Raw genomic sequence first — 22,544 nt, forward strand, 5'->3', positions numbered from 1 at the left:
TATCTTTCTAGAGTATTTGAAAAAAAAAAAAGCATTTTATTCTTCTACTTCAAGGTTTATTAGAATAAGGAAGTTGGGCCCGGAGAGATAGCACAGCAGTGTTTGCCTTGCAAGCAGCCGATCCAGGACCAAAAGGTGGTTGGTTCGAATCTCGGCGTCCCATAGGGTCCCCCGTGCCTGCCAGGAGCCATTTCTGAGCAGACAGCCAGGAGTAACTCCTGCGCACCGCCGGGTGTGGCCCAAAAACAAAACAAACAAAAAAAAAGAATAAGGAAGTGTTCCTTCAAGTGATATGAGAAAAAATATTTTTCTTCTGCTCCAATGTGTTTTAGACTTTATCATGTTTAGCCTTTTTTTTATGTAAGGAGGACAGATTGATTGAGGTGTTGGTGCTAAAAGTAATCATATCAAAACAGCTATTTATTTTGGAGACATATGGCGATCTACCTTCATGGAAGAGGATGAAAGCTAGAGGGACCCAATTTTGGAGTGATCAGTCAAGGCAAAACTCTTAGATACAGAACATCCCTGGCAAATCTCCTCAAGACATTGAGGTCAAAATCTTCCCTAGATTCTAAAGGTCATGTGTTCAATCCAGCTTAATCTGCTCTGAAAAGCAAACCATATTATTTTTTGACAGGTGACTGAATGCCAACCGGATGTTAAAATCTACGCATACAAACCACAAGCCAACATTGGTCCCTTCTGGGCCATCACCAGGGAGCTGGACTATAAAAAGTCCATTACATTCAGCATCGGTGCATCCTGTCATTTCAACTTCTCTGGAAGAAAGAAAGGACAAGAGACTCAGTGGCAAGATGAAATTTCTACTCTTCACAATATTCCTTGGTTTGGCTTATGCCAGCACCCTGGATCCTAAGGTACCAGGGGAAGGGATGGTCTACGGAAGAGAAGTGTGTGTGTGTGTGTGTGTGTGTGTGTGTGTGTGTGTACATTCAATTTTTTAGGGTGGAGGACTCACCTGTACATGTTGATATATATATTTTTTTTTTGGTTTTTCGGCCACACTCGGCAGTGCTCAGGGGTTCCTCCTGGATGTCTGCTCAGAAATAGCTCCTGGCAGGCACGGGGGCCCATATGGGACACCGGGATTCGAACCAACCACCTTTGGTCCTGGGTCGGCTGCTTGCAAGGCAAACACCGCTGTGCTATCTCTCCGGGCCCACATGTTGAGATTTTATTTCTGGCTCTGAGTTTTAAAATCACTATTGGTAAAACCCAAGGCATCGTATGATAGACCAGGACTTAAAAACAAGACAACTGAGACATGGGAAAGAGTTCCACCAAGTTTAACACATCGTTCTATTCACGAGTATTATATTTTTAAAATCTACACACATATAAAATCTGATTAAAAATATTAATTGTTATATGCTTCGCCACTATGTGAACAAAATGGATATCTTAGTTTTCTTCCACAGGCCAAAGACATATAACCGAGTGAGCCTCTGTTATCTTGATTGAATTGTGTATGATAATTGAGTGTGTGTGTTGTTGTGCTTATTGCTTTTTGCCTTATTTTTAACTATATTAAGAATCCCTCCATGGCAAAATTCAAGTTTAAATATAAACCATAAATTAATAATAAATCTTGTTTTTTTATAACTATGAAAAACATGCATTAGACCCCTACTCTGTTCCATATGGTAACACGTAAAAATTAAATATATAAAAATATATGTATTTATATCAGATATATATCTGTACTAGAGTACAAAGGAGAATCCTTTCTAATTGAAAGTTTTATTTCCAGAATGAAGGAGAATGGCGTCTGGTGAAAGTAGCAGCCAGCAATAAAGATAAAGTTGCAGAAGGTGGTGAACTGAGAGTGTTTTAAAATAAAATCCTCTGTGAGAATGACGGGTGTCAGAAAGTGGGCTTTTCCTTCAATGCAAAGTAAGTAAAATTTAGCTGCATATTAACAATCTATCTACTGGTTTCACAACATGTGAAGAATGTTGTTTGTGAGCCTGAATAGAAGGACCAGGGCTCCCATAACCCACTCAGGATTGTGTTTCCTAGTCTTTTAATATTTTGCTTATGGCACCTATGGTAGACCCATAGACATAAAGCATCACGCATGGAGACTTTGACAATAGATCTCAGCAATTTGTATGTAATGACTCATTGGAACATATTTTATTTACCTACAAAATTTGGTAAATTTTCTCAAAACTTTAAGAGAATAATAAAAAGCCTGACCAATTAAAAGTGAATCAGCTGTTTTAAAAAATAATATAAATGTTCTATGACCTGAAGAACACTAAAAACTTAACAGTAGACATCACCTGATGTGATATTTTTTTCAAGAAACACCAACAGGATACAAATTTGTGGTTTTATTGGTCATTTCAGCTGCATAGAACTCTATTGTGTTTCTGGACCACAGCCTTGTAATCCATTCATCTCCCATTGGAAACCTAGGTTTGTTCAATTGAATGATTTTTAGTTCTGAGAGGACTAAAAAAGCAGAACTCATGGGTCAGATGGCAGCTCTATTCTAAGTTGACTGAAGACTCACCGTACCATTCCCCACAAAGATTGAACCAAAAACACTTCATTTATACCAACAATTGGTCTCTATACCTTTTTCACTATGTCCCCTTCAGTGTAGATTGTTCCTAAAACATATTTTTTTTAAATTTTTGGGTGACACCCGGCTACTCTCAAAGGTTAGTCCTGGCTATGCACTCAGAAATCTCTCCTGGCTTGAGGGACCACATGGGACGCCGGGGAATTGAACCATGGTCAGTCCTGGTTCAGCTGCATGCAAGGCAAACAACCTACCACTCTGCCATTGCTCCGGCCCCTGTTCCTAATATATTTTGAGACATAAAGTTCTCATGCATTTCATGAAATTTTTGTATCTAATTTTTTTGTCTTAATATGGATTCTCTTAATGATACATGACCTATTTCTACTACCTTTGGTTACTATATAATCCCCTAATAAGGGATCCTGTTGGGGTGTGCTGAGCTTTAATGGATGTTTGTGTTGATTTGATTTTCAGACACAATGGAGAATGTCAATCCTTCTCTTTAGTGGGAGAGAAAGCTGAACATCATGACTACTACACTGTAAACTGTGAGTATACGTATTTTGGGGGGTGATTGTCCTATTACTGTTATTGTTTTGATATGGAGGCCACACCTGACAATATTCAGAGATCTACTTCCAATAGACACATAGTTTATTTAGCAATCTATCTCCTGAATCAACTATGAAACACATCCAAGTATAAGGAAGAGTTTATATCTATATGGATGTCAGTAACTGGAAATTATTTTTAATATCTTTGCATCACATTTACCATGAGAAGTCACCAAACTCATTAGATATTCACGATAAAATCATAGAATATTGTGGATCTTTGATAGTGATCAGATAAGGTTTTATAAATCAAAAACATAACCTTATATCAATGTCATCTAATGAGACTATCATTTTTATTCAAATCAATGTTTTTCCAGTGAGTTTTCTTATTGGTAGTTAAGCCTTGAAATAAAACGCTGCTATACCCTTAGTTACAAATAATGAGCAACGGTATAATGGTTTTGTTACCCATGTCTAGAGGGAGAAAGTAATTCAAAACTTGCTAAAATTTGATGTAGACTTTTTAAAAAATTACTAGAAATTCTACATTACAACATAGTGTAGACCTCTGTGTATTACAATAAATTATTTAGGTACAATTTATAACCTAGGAAGAAATAAGCAAACTATCTTCAGCCTGAGGTTAATTTGGAAGAGAGAATGGTTTCAGCTTAAATACAATGGGATCAATTCCATGTTTTGTAAGCTTTGTCATGGATTATAAAGCATGATGAGGAGTTTTATTGGTTCTAAGCTCTCAAGTGTCTGTCTTTGATTGTCAAAGTTCACACTAGAGAAACATATCAAGAAAATTGCTATTCATCTTATGTTCTGATTTGTTGTCTCCTTTGCAGATGAGGGAAAAAAATTACTTTAGGTTATGTTACCAATCAGAGAAGGTAATAATCATTTGCACTAAGAACATAGATGAAAATGGCGTGGAGACATACGTGATTGAGGTTGCAGGTAAGTACTTTAATTTGGTCAGTGTGGATTCAGTTACACGGATGACAAAGATTTCCGCAAGGAATTAATAGAAGATGCATTACTTTTAGTTAAAACCACTTATGCTTGTGGTCCAAAAGTTCCTTTGAATAGTCTGTGATTACGTTGCCCAATGTTTTATACTAAACCAGTTTGAGTAATTCAACCTAGTAAGTCAAATTTTGAGTCCAACAAAGACATACATTAGAGCCAGGTGAGCTTTTGATGATATTTCACTGGAAAGTAGCTAAGGAGCACAAAGATATCATACGTTGAGAAGAGAAAGTAAAGACAGTAAAATTTGTATGTCTCTATAGGATGACTATTGCCACCTCTTCACAGGAAGGACACATTCTAATGACTGGTTTTCTGTCTATGGCAGTAAGACCTGGCCATAAACTCACTGAAAAAGAAAATGAAAAATACAAGAGGCTGACGAAAGAACATAAAATTCCCGAAGACCACTCTTTCGATGTGAGCCAAGAAGGTAAATTTGCTGTTAGTTAGTTGTTCTGAGGAGCACCAGTTACCTGAATTGAAATAAAAAACCCTGTAATAGGGACCAGACTAATAGCACAGCGGAGAGCATATGCCCTGCAAGCAGATGTCCCAGGATGAACGAGGTTCAATTCCTGGCATCGCATATGACTCCCCGAAATCACCATGAGCAACTTCTGATTCCATAGCCAGGATTTATCTCTGGAAGTCACCAGGTGTGGCTCAAAAACAAACACACAATAAAACTCCAAAACCCTGTAATATCCTATTAGCCTTCTTAAAATTAATATCTTTATTAAAGCATCATGACTAAAAACATACTTGTATTTAGATTTCAGTCATAAAAACGAATGTTCCACCTTGACAAGTGCAACCTTCCTGCCACCAATGGTCTCCCTCTCCCACCTTTACCACCCCCTGGCTGTCTTGGGACAGACAATGTCCATCATTTTGTCATCTTCATTGTCATAATAGTTCTTGTTGTGATTATTTCTCTAACTGAACTCGCCAATCTCTGTGATAAGCTTCATATTGTGTGTGGCCTAGACCTTCCGGTCGGTCCTCATCTCTATTGTCTCTCTCTATCAACACAATATTGTCTTTTATTTTTCTTAAATCCCACAGATTAGTGATACAATTCTGTATCAATCCATCTTCCTCTGACTCATTTAACCCAGTATAATAGTTTCCATGTCTATCCATGGTCAGGCAACTTTCTTGGCTTTATTTTCCTGATGGCTGCTTAGTATTTCATTGTGTAGAAGTACCAGAGCGTCTTCATCTTAACCTTTCAACTGCCACTTTATTCAGGGTTCTTTAGAGATGTTCTTTTCAATTATCCCTTAGAAACATGTGTTACGAAAAACTTACTTGAATTTTTCAGGAAAAGTTTTATGAAATACTGAAAGCACTAACAATTGACCTTCATCTTTATTCTCTTTCACAGACCCTTGTGCTTAAAATGACCATGCTGGGTGAGTGCCTCCTTGCTTCTATAATTCCTAATATAGTCTGGTACTTTAAGAGTAAAATCCAAAGAGGTTGGAGAAATAGTAGAGTGGGAAATGTGTTTAATTTTATGTGTCCGTGGTTTTCAACCTCAGCATCCCATATGTTCCTCAAAGTTCTGCTAGGTGTATTTTCGAAGTGCAGAAGAATGAATCCAACCTTGACCAAAGACAGGAGTCAGTCATGAGCTTTGCAAATTTTAGCCAAAAACAACAAAGTTCTACTAGTTAACTTCTGCATAAAAAATTATCTTTCATAAGCATTTACAATAACTCCCAAAGCTGGGAAATATTGTACCATTGATATCAGCTCAAGATGTTCTCATTTTCATTTTGTAGATGTCGAAAGATATCCTGATTATTCTGGTCAATGGAACATTATCTCCGGTGCCAGAATCAGAAATCAGACCATCAACTGGCATCGTCTTTCAAATTGACCTTCTTTCTTTCCTAGAGTCCTGAGTAGACCAGACCATGTTCTTTTGTCCCTTGCATTTCCATACTCTTGGTCAATTCCTAAATTAATAAAGTAATTATTTCATGCCACCAAGTGTCTTTGATGAAAAAAACCTCCTGGGAATACTAGAAATATCTCCTTGAAGGTGAAAACCAAAACAGAAATTAGATTTTTCCAAAAACTGAAAGTCATACCATTTAATCAAACGATATCATTCTAGGAAGTCTCTAGGTCCATGTTGAGATATATGATCAATAGAAATACCTTAATACTTGTCATAAAATTATTGTTTAGGTGGAAATCCATTGCATGGAATAGAAAGTGTTAGAGCCAATGGTGTGATTAATATTGACCATGAATGAAGTATAATGTACTGATTTCTGTTGCCATAGAGTAACAATCCTCAGTGTATTGGAAGGGCATTAACCTTCTGAGTCAGAGAGAGTGTATTAGGAGATGAAAGACAATATCATCGGTCCAGAGTCAACATTCAGCAGAAGTCCCTACACTGGTACATTTCTACTAAAATAATTTCCCCAGAATGAGAGTTGATTTGTATCCCAGTGTGCCTGTACTTCACCCAAAGTATGAAACGTGCTGAAATTTGAGGACCAATGAAACATTACCAACATCTGTGATAAGAATGTCCATTTATAAAGGCCAGTTGTTTTATAACTTAGTGTTCCGTTAAGAATGGACATGCAAAATTCAACGACAGGCCCAAAGATACCAGTCGTCTGTTTGCATAAGGATAGAGATGGGAAATTGGGAGCATTGGTGATGTAGATTTTGCACTAATGAAGGGGCTTGATCTTTGTATGATTGAAACCCTACTCAAATCATGTCTTTAATGACGATGTTTAAAAGAAGACATTATAAAAAAGAAGGATAGATGACCCTATGACAATTTTTTAATAAGCAAACTAGTAATACTGTAGGTGTCTTTGACTTGTGATTTAACTTGCCATTAGTAAGGTTCTGCAACTTGACTTCTTGTTCCTTTGGGGGCAGACCACATTTTATAAACTACTTTATAGAACAACCAACTAATAAAAAGTTTTCCTCCTCTGGAAACTAAGCTTGCACATATCAAAATTATATCCCTTTCACAGAAAAGCAAATCCTGATCTTGAACTTTAAAAAAGTTACAACTGACACTCCGCATGCCAGGATTTCTGGGTCTTTGACTGTTATGTTGGGGGCTCTGGGCAGGACAGCTAGCCACAGGCCCCCTGGGCTGAACACCTAGTCCAGGGGACCAAGATCCCCCCAAACCTGGTGGGTCTTCAGGGCCACGCCTGGTTAATTGGGCCCTGGGGGGAGGGGGGGGAAATCCCTCCCTATGCATCCAAAAACTACAGAACCGCGCGGGGGCTAGTGCCCCCACGCATGCTTCATATATTAAGAGTATTCCTTACTGTTATGTTACGTTTTATGTATCCAGAATCTTTATTTTGTATTGTGCCCTTTCCCACATCCCTACAAAGCTCTTTTTATTCCTTTACTCTCTATCCCCCCAAACATCTGTAATCTACATTACTCTTTTTAATCAGTAGTGTAGAAACCTTATCACACACCAAAGCCGTGTATTGTGTGTAACAACCCCAAACTGTTTCAAGATACATAAAATGGACACGTATTTCTTTAGAATATTTTGTGTTTTTTCTCTGACAGCTATAATTCTTACTAAATGTTGTCTTATATAGTGACGATTCTAACCACTTTTCATCTTCTCTTTTTGAGCTGTTTAACAAGGAATCTTAGAGAAAGAGTCCCCCAGATTAATGCTTATGATTGAGCCATATCTGTTCTTATCACCCCCATATGCGCCAAGAACACCATGTGGCATTGCTCCTTTTTTGCATAGGCACATTAAAATGGGAAAATACTATACATATAAATAAGATCCTATCTAATAGAGATTGGTACAGACAAATCTTATAGTGCAAAGGGACCTTACACCCTGAACATTGACATAACGACCTGGCACAGGCCTCAGAAGAAAGGGCATTTCCCTGAACCAGGGAAGCCATCCACAAAACATCCAGGCTGGTCTATAGCATCACCTGGAAGAAATCCTCTACCACGGAAGACCCTACACTGCTCAGACATCGACCTGCTCAAAAGAGACTTCCCTTAACACTGTGAAGACTTAACAACCACAACGACCTGCTTACAGGACAGGGCTCCCTGCATTGCCCTTGGATTGTGAGGTGAAACCAGAGGACGCTCCACATCCTGACTTCAATGTTGGATATACAGATTCCAGGATCTTTAATACAGAAGCTTGATACCAACAACAGAGACTGTGTGAAAAATATAAGTGTGTTGGCACTACAGACAATGTCTTGGATTGGACGATCTAGCTTGCCTGGAGCCTAGAGTTGGTCTTGTGCCAGGAACCTTCAGGGAGTGGGTCTTTTTGTATTTAGGCCAAGGTTATTTCTTTCCATGTCCCTCATATTTTGGTGGGCCTATGCAAACAACAATTGCCACTCTAACACCATTTTTGCTGTGCTCCTTTGACTCTAATCCTTAAAAAGAACCCAGTTAAGATTTGAGGTTAACTTAAGCTAATATGCATAAATATGGAAATGTAAAAAAAAATGCTATGCCTGTAATGTTTAAGGAGTTATGTAAGTTTTATGGCTTTAGATTGCCTTGTGTGCTGTTAAGAAATATTATAGTGTGTTACAATCTTAATGTTCTTTGGATGAAATTTCAAAGTTGGGATATCAGCAAGGGGACTTCTGAGAATTATGTTATGTATTGTCCTTCCACTGTAACTTTACCTTGTCCTCTTTCTTTGCATCCTTGTTCTCATAATTAAAAATAAAAAAAATTAAAAAAAAAATAAAAAAGTTACAACTATTATTATTACAATACTATCAAAATTAAAGATCTAGATTTGAAGAGTTGAGAATACAGGACTCACAATGTAGAAGTTCCAGGGCTCATAATACAAGTTGTTTTTCCATTATATATCTTTAAATATCATTCTTGTCTGGCCCAGGGCACCCTACAGAGTGTCAAGAATCGAACCCTGGTCAACTGCACACAAGGTAAACTCCTTATCTGCTGTGGTATTGATGTGGAACTTAAGTTTATATTTAGTTTTTTAAATAAAGACATCATGCATGGATCTAAAATAAAAATCCACGAGTTATAATTTCACTCCAGTCACCCAATTACTAAATCCTATGCGGCCAGTTCTGAAAAAGCAGGATTGCAGTGAAGTTATAATAAATGAAACGAGTCAGAAAAGGATTGTCACAGGGACCAGAGCTATGGCACAAACGATAAGGCATCTGCTTTGCACATACTAGCCTAGGACAGACCACGGTTTGATCCCCCAGCATCCCATATGGTCCCCCATGCCATGATTTCTGAGTGCATAGCCAGGAGTAACCTCTGAGCATCACGGGGTGTGGCTGAAAACAAAAACGAAAACAAAAACAAACAAAAACACCCAAACAGACAAAAAGAAAAGGATGGTCATCGTTTCTGTGGCTTTTTGCTTCATTCTCATTCTCCTGCCTGAGCTCTCAAGCCAGAACTCCTATTTTTTTTAAAATATAATAATAATTTTTATTTTGACCAAAGTGGATTACAAATCTTTCACAGTAATATTTTAGGTACATAGTGACATTGAATCAGGGAAATTCTTACCACCAATGCCGTCCTCCCTCCACCCCAGTTCCCAGTATGCATCCCATATCCTCCTTACCCCCCCCCCCCAAGTGGTCCACTCTATGTCTAGCTTGTTGTAGATTGGGTATTGATTCTGTTGGATTTGGCTTTGGATTTGGTGTTTTAAGTCTGATCATTTTTTTCAAGTTATGTGGTTTTATTTGAAGAAGTAAAAAGTAATAAACTGGCGTAAAAGTCTAATATGCTGAAAATGGGGGGAATCCTTCTAGAGGCTCTCATCATCAGTTTGAGAGATGAAGGAGAAAAAGAAGGTGAAACACCCCAACAGTACAAAAAGAAGAGTCAAATATCCAGTGAGCACTCCAGTGATAATGATAGGCACCACAAAAAAAAAAAAATAGCCATGGTCTTGAGTTAAAAAACATGGCAGAGCACCTAAAGAAAGAAAAGAAAAGAAAAGAAAAGAAAAAAGAAAAGAAAAGAAAAGAAAAGAAGAGAAAAGAAAAGAAAAGAAAAGAAGAGAAAAGAAAAGAAAAGAAAAGAAAAGAAAAGAAAAGAAAAGAAAAGAAAAGAAAAGAAAAGAAAAGAAAAGAAAAGAAGGGCCGGGAGAGATAGCACAGTGGCGTTTGCCTTGCAAGCAGCCGATCCAGGACCAAAGGTGGTTGGTTTGAATCCCGGTGTCCCATAGGGTCCCCCGTGCCTGCCAGGAGCTATTTCTGAGCAGACAGCTAGGAGTAACCCCTGAGCACCGCCGGGTGTGGCCCAAAAACAAACAAACAAAAAATACATATATATATATATATATATATATATAAATATAAATGGGGACAACAACTTCAATAACCACACCAAAACAAAGAAATCGACAAAAAGTAGATAGGTAAATAAAAATAAGAATAGTAATAATAATAAATGAAGAAAAATAATATATAATATATAAAAAATAAAAAATGTTTTGTGCTTTTTGCCTTTTTTTCCTTCCTGCCCTGGCACAGTAAATATTGGGGTCAGTGGAAAAGGAATTCACTTGGCCTAAACGCTAATGGGGTTTCTCCGTCCTTGGGGTATATTGTCATGGGATTAACTATAGACTCCGTTCAGGTTCATTTACTCTCCCGGTGGTGCTTTCGTGGTGTTTGTAAAACTTCTGCTCCGTCCTGGGTGATGAGATAAGATCTCTGTATCTAGAGATCTCAGTATCTGCACAGGTCCAGGAGTGGGACTAATGATGAAGTCTTTCTTTGTGGCAGAACTCCTCTTTCTTTATAAAAAATAGACATTTTCCAATTCCAGGAGAGAGAGAGAGAGAGAGAGAGAGAGAGAGAGAGAGAGAGAGAGAGAGAGAGAGAGAGAGAGAGAGAGAGAGAGAGAGAGAAATGTACCTATTCAGTGGGCTTTTACATATCAAAGGAAGAAGTTTAAGGAAGGAGGAAGATGAGGAAACACCTTTGTTTGGGGTTAATAGCTGGGACTCATCTTATAATTCCCCCCTTTCTGTTTGAAATAAAACAAAAATATAAGATAAGTTAATTTAGTTTTGTTCTATTTTTCACTGCCAGAGATGGCAACAGAACTTATAAAAGTGGTTGTTCTTTTTCATAGGCCCAGTAAAAGTTGCCTGTAATACGGTCTGAGATTAAATTATATACATCATTCTCAAAACTATCAGCCTTTTCCATATCTTTCCATATCTTATCTATCATAATATCTTCCTAGACTTATCTGCATATAAATATCAGAAACTTTCTTCAGATACACTTAATTTAAAACCTTCTTCAACATTTATAAAATGAGCAATGTAGTAATAATCTAGACGATCTGAAGTTCTTTTCATAAACTTCCTTACACAAAATCACAAGAACATTTCTGTAGATATATTTTTTTTGAAAATAAGTTTGCTACCCACATGCCAGGATTACTGCTCCTCTTCTGCTGGCATGGCTGGGGATCTGGACAGACAGCTGGACAAAGGCCTCCAGGACTGACCAGTTAGTCCTGGAGACCGAGAGCGCCCCCCCCCCCCGCCCCTGCCATGCTGGCTTTCAAGGCCAGGTCTGGCATCTGAGCTCTGGGGAGATGGGGAGGAGTCCAACTCCTCCCCCATGTTTTTTCATACTCAAGAGGGGGGCTGCAGCTGGACCCAGACGATCCCACATGCCAGGATTTCTGCTCCTCTCCTACTGGTATAGCTGGAAATCTGGGCAGACAGCTGGACAATGGCCTCCTGGGCTGACCACTTTGTCCAGGAGACCGAGATCCCCCCTGCCAAACTGGTCTTCAGGGCCAAGTTTGGCAACTGGGCTCTGGGGGGAGGGGGAGGAGGGAAACTCCTCCTGTATTCATACTGGACCCCCTGCAGTGGTGTCTTTTCTTACTAATACTCATTTTTATAACCTTTGCGCCTGCGCGACAAATATACTCTTTAAGCATTATCTAAAAATGTTCTTTATTCTAGACGGTTCCTAGGAAAGGAAACGGAATGCCAAAGATTTGGATGATAACACTCAAATAAATCTTTAAAGTCGGTTTTTATGGACATGACTTTCCGTACTGACTCCAAGCTGAAATCACAATCAATTCATATATATTATATTATATCATATTATATCATATTATATTATATTATATGATTATATTGTGTTATATTATATTATTATATGATATTATATCATTATATTATATTCTATTATATTATGATATGATATGATATGATATAGCCCCTGTCATGTATTGCCTCTCCCCTACCGCTGTGTCTCTTCTATCCCCTCTTCTCTCAATCCTGATCCGTTATCTTCCCCTAAATTAACCCTCTTTACCCTCAGTTCCTAACTCGGTAGGCACCAAGATTGACCTCCTGCCCCAACAGATCACCTTCCAGCTCCTCAGTGAAAGACACCCTCTGGGTCCCCGTCCTCATGCCTCGGCAAAGAACTACAACCAGCACGCCTGCTGACTCATGCTTGATGGCCCCTCTCACCCCCACTAAATCGTGGACTGTTGCACGATACAGGAATAGGCCTCAGCAAAACCCCAGCTCAAGACACTATATGGTCTCTTAATGCAGCAAAGCATCTCTCAGACTCAATTCCAAGGTTTGTGAATCGAAAAGTACCTTGGCTTTTACTCCCCACAAGAATATATCAAAAGACCTCATTGGGAGTCTTATATTGCTGATGGAAGCTCAATACCTGTATAACAATACGTCTTAAGATGTGCATTCCTGGGCCCGGAGAGATAGCACAGCGGCGTTTGCCTTGCAAGCAGCCAATCCAGGACCAAAAGGTGGTTGGTTCGAATCCCGGTGTCCCATATGGTCCCCCGTGCCTGCCAGGAGCTATTTCTGAGCAGACAGCCAGGAGTAAGCCCTGAGCACTGCCGGGTGTGGCCCAAAAACCAAAAAAAAAAAAAAAAAGATGTGCATTCCTAAATATACAGGGTAGCCTCCTCCACCACTTGTTTTATTCGAATACCTTTTCTTCTTAACTCAGTTTTATTTATTTGTTCTATTTTAACATATACATTTTTCTCTATCCTTACCATTTTTTGGTGCTGCTTGGTACCAAAAAGCCTTCACTGGGATCAAAGCTCAGAACAAAACCAGACGACAGAGACTGTGTGCGCAGCCTGTCATCCTTACCCAGAATAGCACCAGCAACACAGTACAACACCATACGTTTTTGCATGGGCGCAGTAAAAAAAAAAAGGGAAAACCATAGACACAGAAACAAGATCTTACCTTCTAGGGATAAGAACTCACTTTTTATAGCAGAAGGTTGCCTCCCATCCTGAACATCTGTCATGTGGATACAATCATCCCCAGGAGATTGGACAGTGTTAGTCCCAATCAATATATTGATTATATTATATATTAACAGATATTCATATACATAATTAGTACACAGTTATATATAAATGTATTATGTACTTATATATGATTAATCATAATTTTTTTCTTCTTTTAGGAAGCAAGGAAGGAAGGATTGAAGGAAGACGAAAGGGAGGAAAGGAGGAAGGAAGGAAAGAAGCAAAGAAGGAAGGGAGGAAGAAAGGAAGTAACAAAGGAAGGAGGGAGGGAAGGAAGGAAGGAAGGAAGGAAGGAAGGAAGGAAGGAAAGAAAGGAAGGAGAGATTAGTCATGATTAAGATATTATTACATTAATATTTAATTTTTATTATTTATTTATTTTGATTTTGATGCAGCACAATTTTAAAGGACAGAAGCCCTGTTTTCTTCAACATTTAATCTGATTAAATATCAGTGATAGCTCTCAGCATGCTTATAGCTCCTAGGGTCCAACCTCAGGCACCGTACAGGGTCCCCAGAGCAGTCTCAGGAGCGATTTCCAAGAGTGCAGAGCCAGGAGTAAGCCCTGAGCACCAAAACCAAAGATAGATTAATAAAAATTATAGCACAAATAAAAAAATTTTCCCAGGTGCTCCAGAGGAAAATATAAAATCCTCAAGAGGTGGAAATGAGAGTTTTCATGTCTTCTTCTTACGTTTCTTTTCTTTTCTATTCTTTTCTTGTTTTCTCTTTTTTCTTTTCTTTCTTATTTCTTCTTATTTTGATTTTTATTAAAACATCATGCATCCACAGTTGTTTATAATGCAAGCCCCCCCACCCCCCCCCCCCCCGGCAGAAAAAGTTGTTCTGGATAAAGTTATTTCCTTGTCTTCTGTTCCTTTCCTTTCTCTCTTCTATTATTTTTGTCCTTTTCTTTTTTCTTTTTCTTATTTTTTATTTATTTTATTTATTTTCCTTGACTTTTCTTGTCTTGTTTTTATTTTGTCTTGTCCTTTCTTATCTTCTTTTCTTTTTCTCTTTTCTTTTCTTTTTCTTTTTCTGAATTTTCATGTATTCTTTTATGCTTTTTTCTTTTGTATTCTTTTAAGTTTTTTTTTTCTTTTTTCTTTCTCATTTCTTCTTATCTTGTCTCACTTTTATCTGGTGTTTTCTCCTCTTTTTTCTTTTTCTTTTGTCTTTTTCTTTATTTTCTTTCCCTTTATTTTTCTTTCTCTTCCCTCTCCTCCCCTCCTCTCTCCTCTTCCTTCCCTTCTCTTCCCCTCCTCTTCCCTTCTCTTCCCTTCCCTTCCCTTCCCTTCCCACTCCTGCCTCTGCACTCACTAACCATTCCTAGAAAATCTTCAGGGAATTTTGAGGATCGAACCTGGGTCACCCACATTCAAAGCAAACGCCCTCCCTGCTGTCCCTCAGTCCAGTCAAAGGTTAATATTTCTTTATTTTTTTCTTTTTTCTTTCTTTTTTTTTTTTTTTTAAAGTTTGATAATTCTAAGCAGACGGAAAGGTTTGCTCTAAGTCAGTTCTGTTCAAAGGGGTCAGAAACATTCAGGGCTGTCTTCAACGGGCAGAAAGAGAGGGTAGATTTGTAAGGCCATCCCGTGGACACTGAAAATGTCGGGAACCTGGTATATAAAAGTAAATACACCGTTGTGATTTCAGATCAGAGCAAACGTCGCCACTTAGGTGGAGCGGTCTCCGAGCTATGACAAGTGACGCGATTCAAGTGCAAATAGGAGAAACCCTGAGAAGATTCTTGATTCCTCTGAGCATTGTAAGATTTTTAATATTCAAAATCTGTCTGAACTCCCAGCTGCTCAGTGGCTATGGTAAATAGTGCTGCAATGCATATAGGTGTAAGGAAGGGGTTTTTGTATCGTATTTTTGTGTTCCTTGAGTATATTCCTAGCAGTGGTATAGCTGGATCGTATGGGAGCTCGATTTCCAGTTTTTGGAGGAATCTCCATATCGCTTTCCATAGAGGTTGGACTAGACGGCATTCCCACCAGCAGTGGATAAGAGTTCCTTTCTCTCCACATCCCCCTCCAACACTGATTGTTCTCATTCTTTCTCTTTCTTTCTTTCTTTCTTTCTTTCTTTCTTTCTTTCTTTCTTTCTTTCTTTCTTTCTTTCTTTCTTTCTTTCTTTCTTTCTTTCTTTCTTTCTTTCTTTCTTTCTTTCTTTCTTTCTTTCTTTCTTTCTTTCTTTCTTTCTTTCTTCTTTTTCTTTCTTCTTTCTTTCTTTCTTCTTTCTTTCTTTTTCTTTCTTTCTTCTTTCTTTCTTTCTTTCTTTCTTTCTTTCTTTCTTTCTTTCTTTCTTTCTTTCTTTCTTTCTTTCTTTCTTTCTTTCTTTCTTTCTTTCTTTCTTTCTTTCTTTCTTTCCTTTCTTTCTTTCCTTTCTTTCTTTCTTTCTTTCTTTCTTTCTTTCTTTCTTTCTTTCTTTCTTTCTTTCTTTCTTTCTCTTTCTTTCTTCTTTCTGTTTCTTCTTTCTGTTTCTTCTTTCTTTCTTTCTTTCTTTCTTTCTTTCTTTCTTTCTTTCTTTCTTTCTTTCTTTCTGTTTCTTCTTCCTTTTTCTTTCCTTTTCTTTCTTCTTTCTCTTCCTTTCTTTCTCTCTTTTTTCTTTCTTCTTCCTTCTCTTTCTTCTTTCCTTCTTTCTTTTTCTTTCTTTCTTCTGTTTCTACTTTCTGTTTCTTCTTTCTTTCTTTCTTTCTTTCTTTCTGTTTCTTCTTCCTTTTTCTTTCTTTTTCTTTCTTCTTTCTCTTCCTTCCTTTCTTTCTTTCTCTCTTTTTTCTTTCTTCTTCCTTCTCTTTCTTCTTTCTTTCTTTCTTTCTTTCTTTCTTTCTTCTTTCTGTTTCTTCTTCCTTTTTCTTTCTTTCTTTCTTTCTTTCTTTCTTTCTTTCTTTCTTTCTTTCTTTCTTTCTTTCTTTCTTTCTTTCTTTCTTTCTTTCTTTCTTTCTTTCTTTCTTTCTTTCTTTCTTTCTTCTTTCTGTTTCTTCTTCCTTTTTCTTTCTTCTTTCTCTTCCTTTCTCTTTCTTTCTCTCTCTTTTTTCTTTCTTCTTCCTTCTCTTTCTTCTTTCTTTTTCTTTCTTTCTTTCTCTCTCTCTCTTTCTTTCTTTCTTTTTCTTTCTTTCTGTTTCTTCTTTCTTTCCTTCCTTTCTTTCTTTTTCTCTTTTCTTTCTTCTTCCTCCTTTCTTTCTTCTTTCTTTCTTTCTTTCTTTCTCCTTTCTTTCTCTCTCTTCCTTCCTTTCTCTCTCTATTTTTTCTTTCTTCTTCCTTCCTTTCTTCCTTCCTTCTCTCTCTTCCTTCTTTCCTTCTTTCTTTCTTTCTCTCTTTCTTTCTCTCTTTCTTTCTTTCTCTCTTTCTTTCTTTCTCTTCCTTCCTTCCTTCCTTCCTTCCTTCCTTCCTTCCTTCCTTCCTTTCTTTCTTTCTTTCTTTCTTTCTTTCTTTCTTTCTTTCTTTCTTTCTTTCTTTCTTTCTTTCTTTCTTTCTTTCTTTCTTTCTTTCTTTCTTTCTTCATTCATTCTTTCTTTCTTCCTCCTTTCTTTCTTTCTTTCTTTCTTTCTTTCTTTCTTTCTTCCTTCATTCTTTCTTTCTTCCTCCTTTCTTTCTTTCTTTCTTTCTTTCTTTCTTTCTTTCTTTCTTTCTTTCTTTTTCTTTCTTCTTTCTTTCTTCCTTTTTCTTTCTCTTTTTCTTTCTTCTTTCTTTTTTCTTTCTTTCTTCCTTTCTTCTTCCTTCCTTCTTTTTCTTTCTTTCTCTTTCTTTCTCTCTTCCTTTCTTTCTCTTTCATTCTTTCTTTCTTTCTCTCTTTATTCTTTTTTCCTTCTTTTCTTCCTTCCTTCTCTCTCTTCTTTCTTTCTTTCTTCTTTCTTTCTTTCTTTCTTTCTTTCTTTCTTTCTTTCTTTCTTTCTTTCTTCTTTCTCTCTTTCTTCTTATTTCTTTCTCTTTCTTTCTCTCTTTTTCTTTTTCTTTCTTTATATTCTTAAATGTCCAAAAACAGGGAAGAAGGAGGTTGTTGTTCACAGGAGGGAAAATTCTCCTAAATCTGTTGTCAGATTAATTTTGCAAATGAAGTCCTGCAATGCCCTGAAATGCAACAAAAGGGCGTTTTATTCTGAAAAAAAAAAAAAAAGCCAAAAACAATTGTTTTGTTTCATCTCATTTTCTGAATAAACGTAAAAATTATTGGGACAACTTGGTTATTCAAAAAAAAATAGGAAAAATTGGATTTGGAAATTAGAATAGAAGTATAAAATAAAAGAAAACCAGAATGTGACTGGAAATCATTATACAGCCGGAAGGACTTTGGCCTTGCATGCAAATGACCTGGGTTAGATCCCCAGCATCCCATATGATTCTTAGAGCACTGCTAGGAGTGAATCCTGAGCAAAGAGCTAGGAGGTACATCTGAGCCCCATTAGCTATGGGGCTCCCCAATATAACAACAAAAAACCCTCAGAAATAGCCTCCTTTGGAACATCCCTAAACAGCAAAATAATAAAGTAGTAGTAGTAATAATAATAATAATAATAATAATAATAATAATAATGTCATTTGTTGCAAGTTATATGGAATCTTAAGGCCAATGTGTGAGATAAACAATCAGAATGTTTTAAGGCCAGACCGGTGATCCTCCCAGATAGAAAATCAATATTGATGGAAGATCAATGCACATGAGGAAAAAATCACTTCTAAAACAAAAGATCTTTTCTAGTTACCTTTTTGTTGTCGTCGTTGTTGTTGTTTGTTTTTTTTTTTATTTTTGTTTTTGCATCACACCCAGCAGTTTTCAGGGGTTATTCCTGACTCTATGCTCAGAAATTGCCCCCAGCAGGCTCAGGGGTCCACATGGGATGCCGGGATTCAAACCACCGTCCTTCTGCATGCAAGGCAAACGACTTACGTCCATGCTATCTCTCCGGCCACTTATTTCTATGTTTTTAAATTATTTATTAAATACATTTTTATGTAAACGATATTTATTTTGGATTTAGCCAGAGGTCTCCTGCTAAAACATGAAACTACAATATTAGCTTTGTAAAAATTAGAGACTTATTTTTCCCTCCAATAACTAACTCAGTTCCAAGCAGAAGCCAAATCTAGATTCATCTCACCATCTGTTTCTATGACATTTGAGAACCTTGTCATCAATTTAGCTACGAACGCACAAAAGCAACACAGGTAATCAATGCGTTCAGACCATCACCCTGCTCTGGAAAGCATCAGTAATTAGAGATGAAATTTAAACCTGCTGTGGAAGCAATTATGGATTCCAATTCTGCTCGGCTCCTTCTTTCAAAAGCCAATTATCAGATTCTGCGAAGCACCGAATACCTAAAAGAGAACTCACACGCACAAATAAATAAACCCAAATGCCTTGGTAAATTGATTATATATTTATATAAACAGTTTTTATTGATTTATATTAATTTGAATCTATTTATAAGTCCATTTATTCACCATGAAACTATTTGTTTGTAATAAATCAATACATTTAAATTTATAACTAATTTACTATTTTAAATTAAAATATATTTAAATAGACGTAATTCTTTATAAATAATGTATAAAGTATGTTATATATAATTTAAAATTTATAATTAATTATAATCATATTTACTTGTATTCTATATTTATAATAAATTTATTTATGATGATAGAATATACATACTATGTGATATAAACAATATAAAATAAATGCATTTTATTTATTTACAACACGTGTAAATAATAAAACAAATAAAGTTCATAATTTAATATACATATATTTATACTATATATTTATAACACATACATTTGCAGTTATATATGCTATGTCATATAAATAATATAAAATAAATTTATTTATACTAGATCCATTATACATTTATTTATATTACTTTTATATATTTATTTTTTTTAAATTTTTATATGCTAGACAGAGCATTTATTTAGAAAAAAAAAAAAACATTGACTATGTCCCAGATTGTGGACTCAGAAATCAGTAACAGGGCCCCCCCCCACCATTCTAGAAACTTCCCCTATGACGTAAGATGATGTCACAGGTCACTTCAATTTTTGAGAAATTTTTCAGAGAAACTCGGTTCTGTGCGAAGCTCTCCCACGAATTTCTTCTCTGCACAACCAGATTTGCTGGTGTAGTTCCACTCACCATTCCTTCAGGAGGAGCAAAGGGAGAAAATAAAGATGGACCTGCCTTCGGTTTTGAAGTCTCTTTTTCTAAAATTAGAAAGTAGGGCTGTGCAGAGAGATTACCCCCAATAGGTGAAATCTTTTGCAAAACAGGAGCCAGGGCATGGCACTGCCCCCCCACCCCCAAAACAGAACCACTGGGTATGTCGCCTCTCCCCAACAAATCAAAACAGTAATATATAATTTGTTTTTTTTTTGTTGTTGTTGTTGTTGTTGCTATTAAACTCCTCTGCTTCCATGCGAGGTAGACAACACGGTTTTGGCTGTGGTGATCACAGAACACAGACACGCGGAAACACACACAGAGACACAGAATGGGATGCTTTGGGTTGGAAATTCCACAGGCACCATATTACTTGAGTATCACATTACTCAAATACCATATTACTCAAGCACCACATTGCTGAAGTGTCATATTACACAACCACCACATTACTCAGGCATCATATTACTCGAACACCACATCATAAAGCACCATATTACTCAAACACCACATTCCTCGAATATTACATTACTCGAGCATCTATTACTCAAGTATCTATTGTTCCAGTATAACATTACTCAGGCATTACATTACTCAAGTTTCTATTAGTCAACCTTGGAAGAACACCAAAATCAGCCAAAGATTCCTCCCCCTGATATAAAGTCGTCTCCTTTCTTCGAACACCCATGAACTTTTGTCTACTCCCAACACGCAATTGTGTTAGGGAGCTCTGACACAGGCCTTTGTTTCTTGGGACAACTGGTCGACCTCCAAAATGTACTCTAACAAACTTGAAGTCTGTGTGTGAGTCAATCCAAGGAAGGTGGAAATGATCCTGGGGCCATGCTGTTCTGAAGGAGTTGTGTAGACGTGATCTGGGTTCCCAACAAAAGAACATTCTAGATCTTGGAACACTCAGCAATGTTCTAAGACTTCTCTCTCCAGGAATCCCTCAAATGTTCACCTTGTGTCTTTATTATCTTTCCAATTTCTCAATTTCTTGACCTTTTTGCCCTAAACTCCTTGTTTCCATGCAAGGTAGATGTCATGGTTTTGGCTGTGGTGATCAGAGAACACAAACACACAGAAACACACACAGAGATATGGAATTGGATGCTTTGGGTTGGAAATTACACAGGCACCATATTAATCGAGCATCACATTACTCAAGTACCATATTACTCAAGTACCACATTGCTAAAGTATCATATTACTCAAGCACCATGTTACTCAAATACCACATCACTAAAGCACCATATTGTTCAAGCACCACATTACTCAGGCATCACATTAGATACTCAAGTATATATTACTCAGGTATTACATTACTCAAGTACCACATTACTTGGGCATTACATTACCCGAGTATCTATTACTCGACTGTGCAAGAACACCAAGATCAGCCAAAGATCCCTCACCCAGCTATATAACTGTCTCCTTTCTTCTAACACCCATGAACTTTTGTCTACTTCCAACACACAATTGTGTTAGGGAGCTCTGATACAGGCCTTTGTTTCTTGGACAACTGGTTGACCTCCAAAAATTCACACTTACGAACTTGGAGTCTGTGTGTGAGTCAATCCAAGGAAGGTGGAAATGACCCTTGGGCCATGCTGGTCTCAAGGGATTGTGTAAGACTTGATCTGGGTTCCCAACAAAAGAACATTCTAGATCTTGGAACACTCAGCAGTGTTCTAAGACTTCTCTCTCCAGGAATCTCTCAAATGTTCACCTTGTGTCTTTATTATAGTTCCAATTTCTCAATTTCTTGAACTTTTTTTTTGGGGGGGGGGTCATTTTTTTTGGGGGGGGAGAGCATTTTCCAAGCTTTTCAGTCTTAGCTTCTTCAAAATCCTATTCCACTTTTTCTAATTTTTGTTTTGGTCAACGAAACCTTTTTATTTCACCAATGTGTTGTGAAGTAGCAGAAGATTAAAATATTAGCATTTATTCACCAATCTCACTCCTTATAGCCTCTTTTTTATACATAAGAGTATTTCAACGACATTGAGGTAAATTTTGTATGATGTATATCACTTATTTTCGGAGTGTGTTGACTGGACTTTTATTACTGACTCTAGACCTATCAAATCTCACGCACTTAAAGATTTATTCTGGTAGAAGAAATAGAAAATCATCGTTGCAGAAACGAGCTTTGAGTTGGACAAATTGGGAGTTTTCAGCAGTATATATTCGGTCACCATATCTCCTAAATTTTTCTCTCTCTACTGAAAATTCATGTTGCTGACTCACATGATGGTCGGAATTTTTTTCTAGCATCACTTTGGAAAGCTTGAGAGTGTATTGGGAATAGCTTAACCATTTTGGCAAATTTTCATCAGGCAATATGCATTGGAAAATCAAAACATCATGATTCAAGTATGAAGATTATCTCCTTTCTTATAAAATCCACGAAAATTTGTCTACTTTTAAAATATTTTAATATTTAATTTTAAGAAAATATTTAATTTTAATAGAATGATAAATTGTATATATTTTAATATATTATTAATTAAATATCCATATTATTTGTTATAATATAATTTATATTTAATACTATATTTAAATAAAATATTAAACTTTTAATAGAAAGGATGGATTTTATTGCTGCTATAATCAAGACATTTTCAATTGCTTTTCCACATGCTTATAACCATAAATAATTACGATATATAATGTAACTCAATAGATTCTCAATAGAATTCAGTCTATCTTTTTTGGGGGGGGAGATTATATCTTATTGTGTTGGCCTTAATGACCAAAAATTATTCTTCTAATGTAAGCAGGAGTATTTTCCATTTCAAAGTAAGTTTTCTTTTTCTCCGTAGGTGTCTTTCATGAAACATGATGGTGCACTGTTTTAT

At 36.8% G+C, this 22,544-nt stretch overlaps 1 long non-coding RNA gene across 1 annotated transcript; it reads left to right on the forward strand.

Annotated features, from left to right (window-relative positions):
* The first annotated feature begins 854 nt into the window (after nucleotides 1-854).
* On the forward strand, nucleotides 855-3,097 carry LOC126000576 (uncharacterized). The gene is made up of 3 exons (XR_007492803.1): nucleotides 855-881; nucleotides 1,775-1,917; nucleotides 3,032-3,097. It is a non-coding gene; the product is annotated as an uncharacterized LOC126000576 (long non-coding RNA).
* Nucleotides 3,098-22,544: the final 19,447 nt, after the last annotated feature.

The sequence above is a fragment of the Suncus etruscus genome (genome assembly GCF_024139225.1).
Source record: "Suncus etruscus isolate mSunEtr1 chromosome X unlocalized genomic scaffold, mSunEtr1.pri.cur SUPER_X_unloc_2, whole genome shotgun sequence".
Lineage (NCBI taxonomy): Eukaryota > Metazoa > Chordata > Mammalia > Eulipotyphla > Soricidae > Suncus > Suncus etruscus.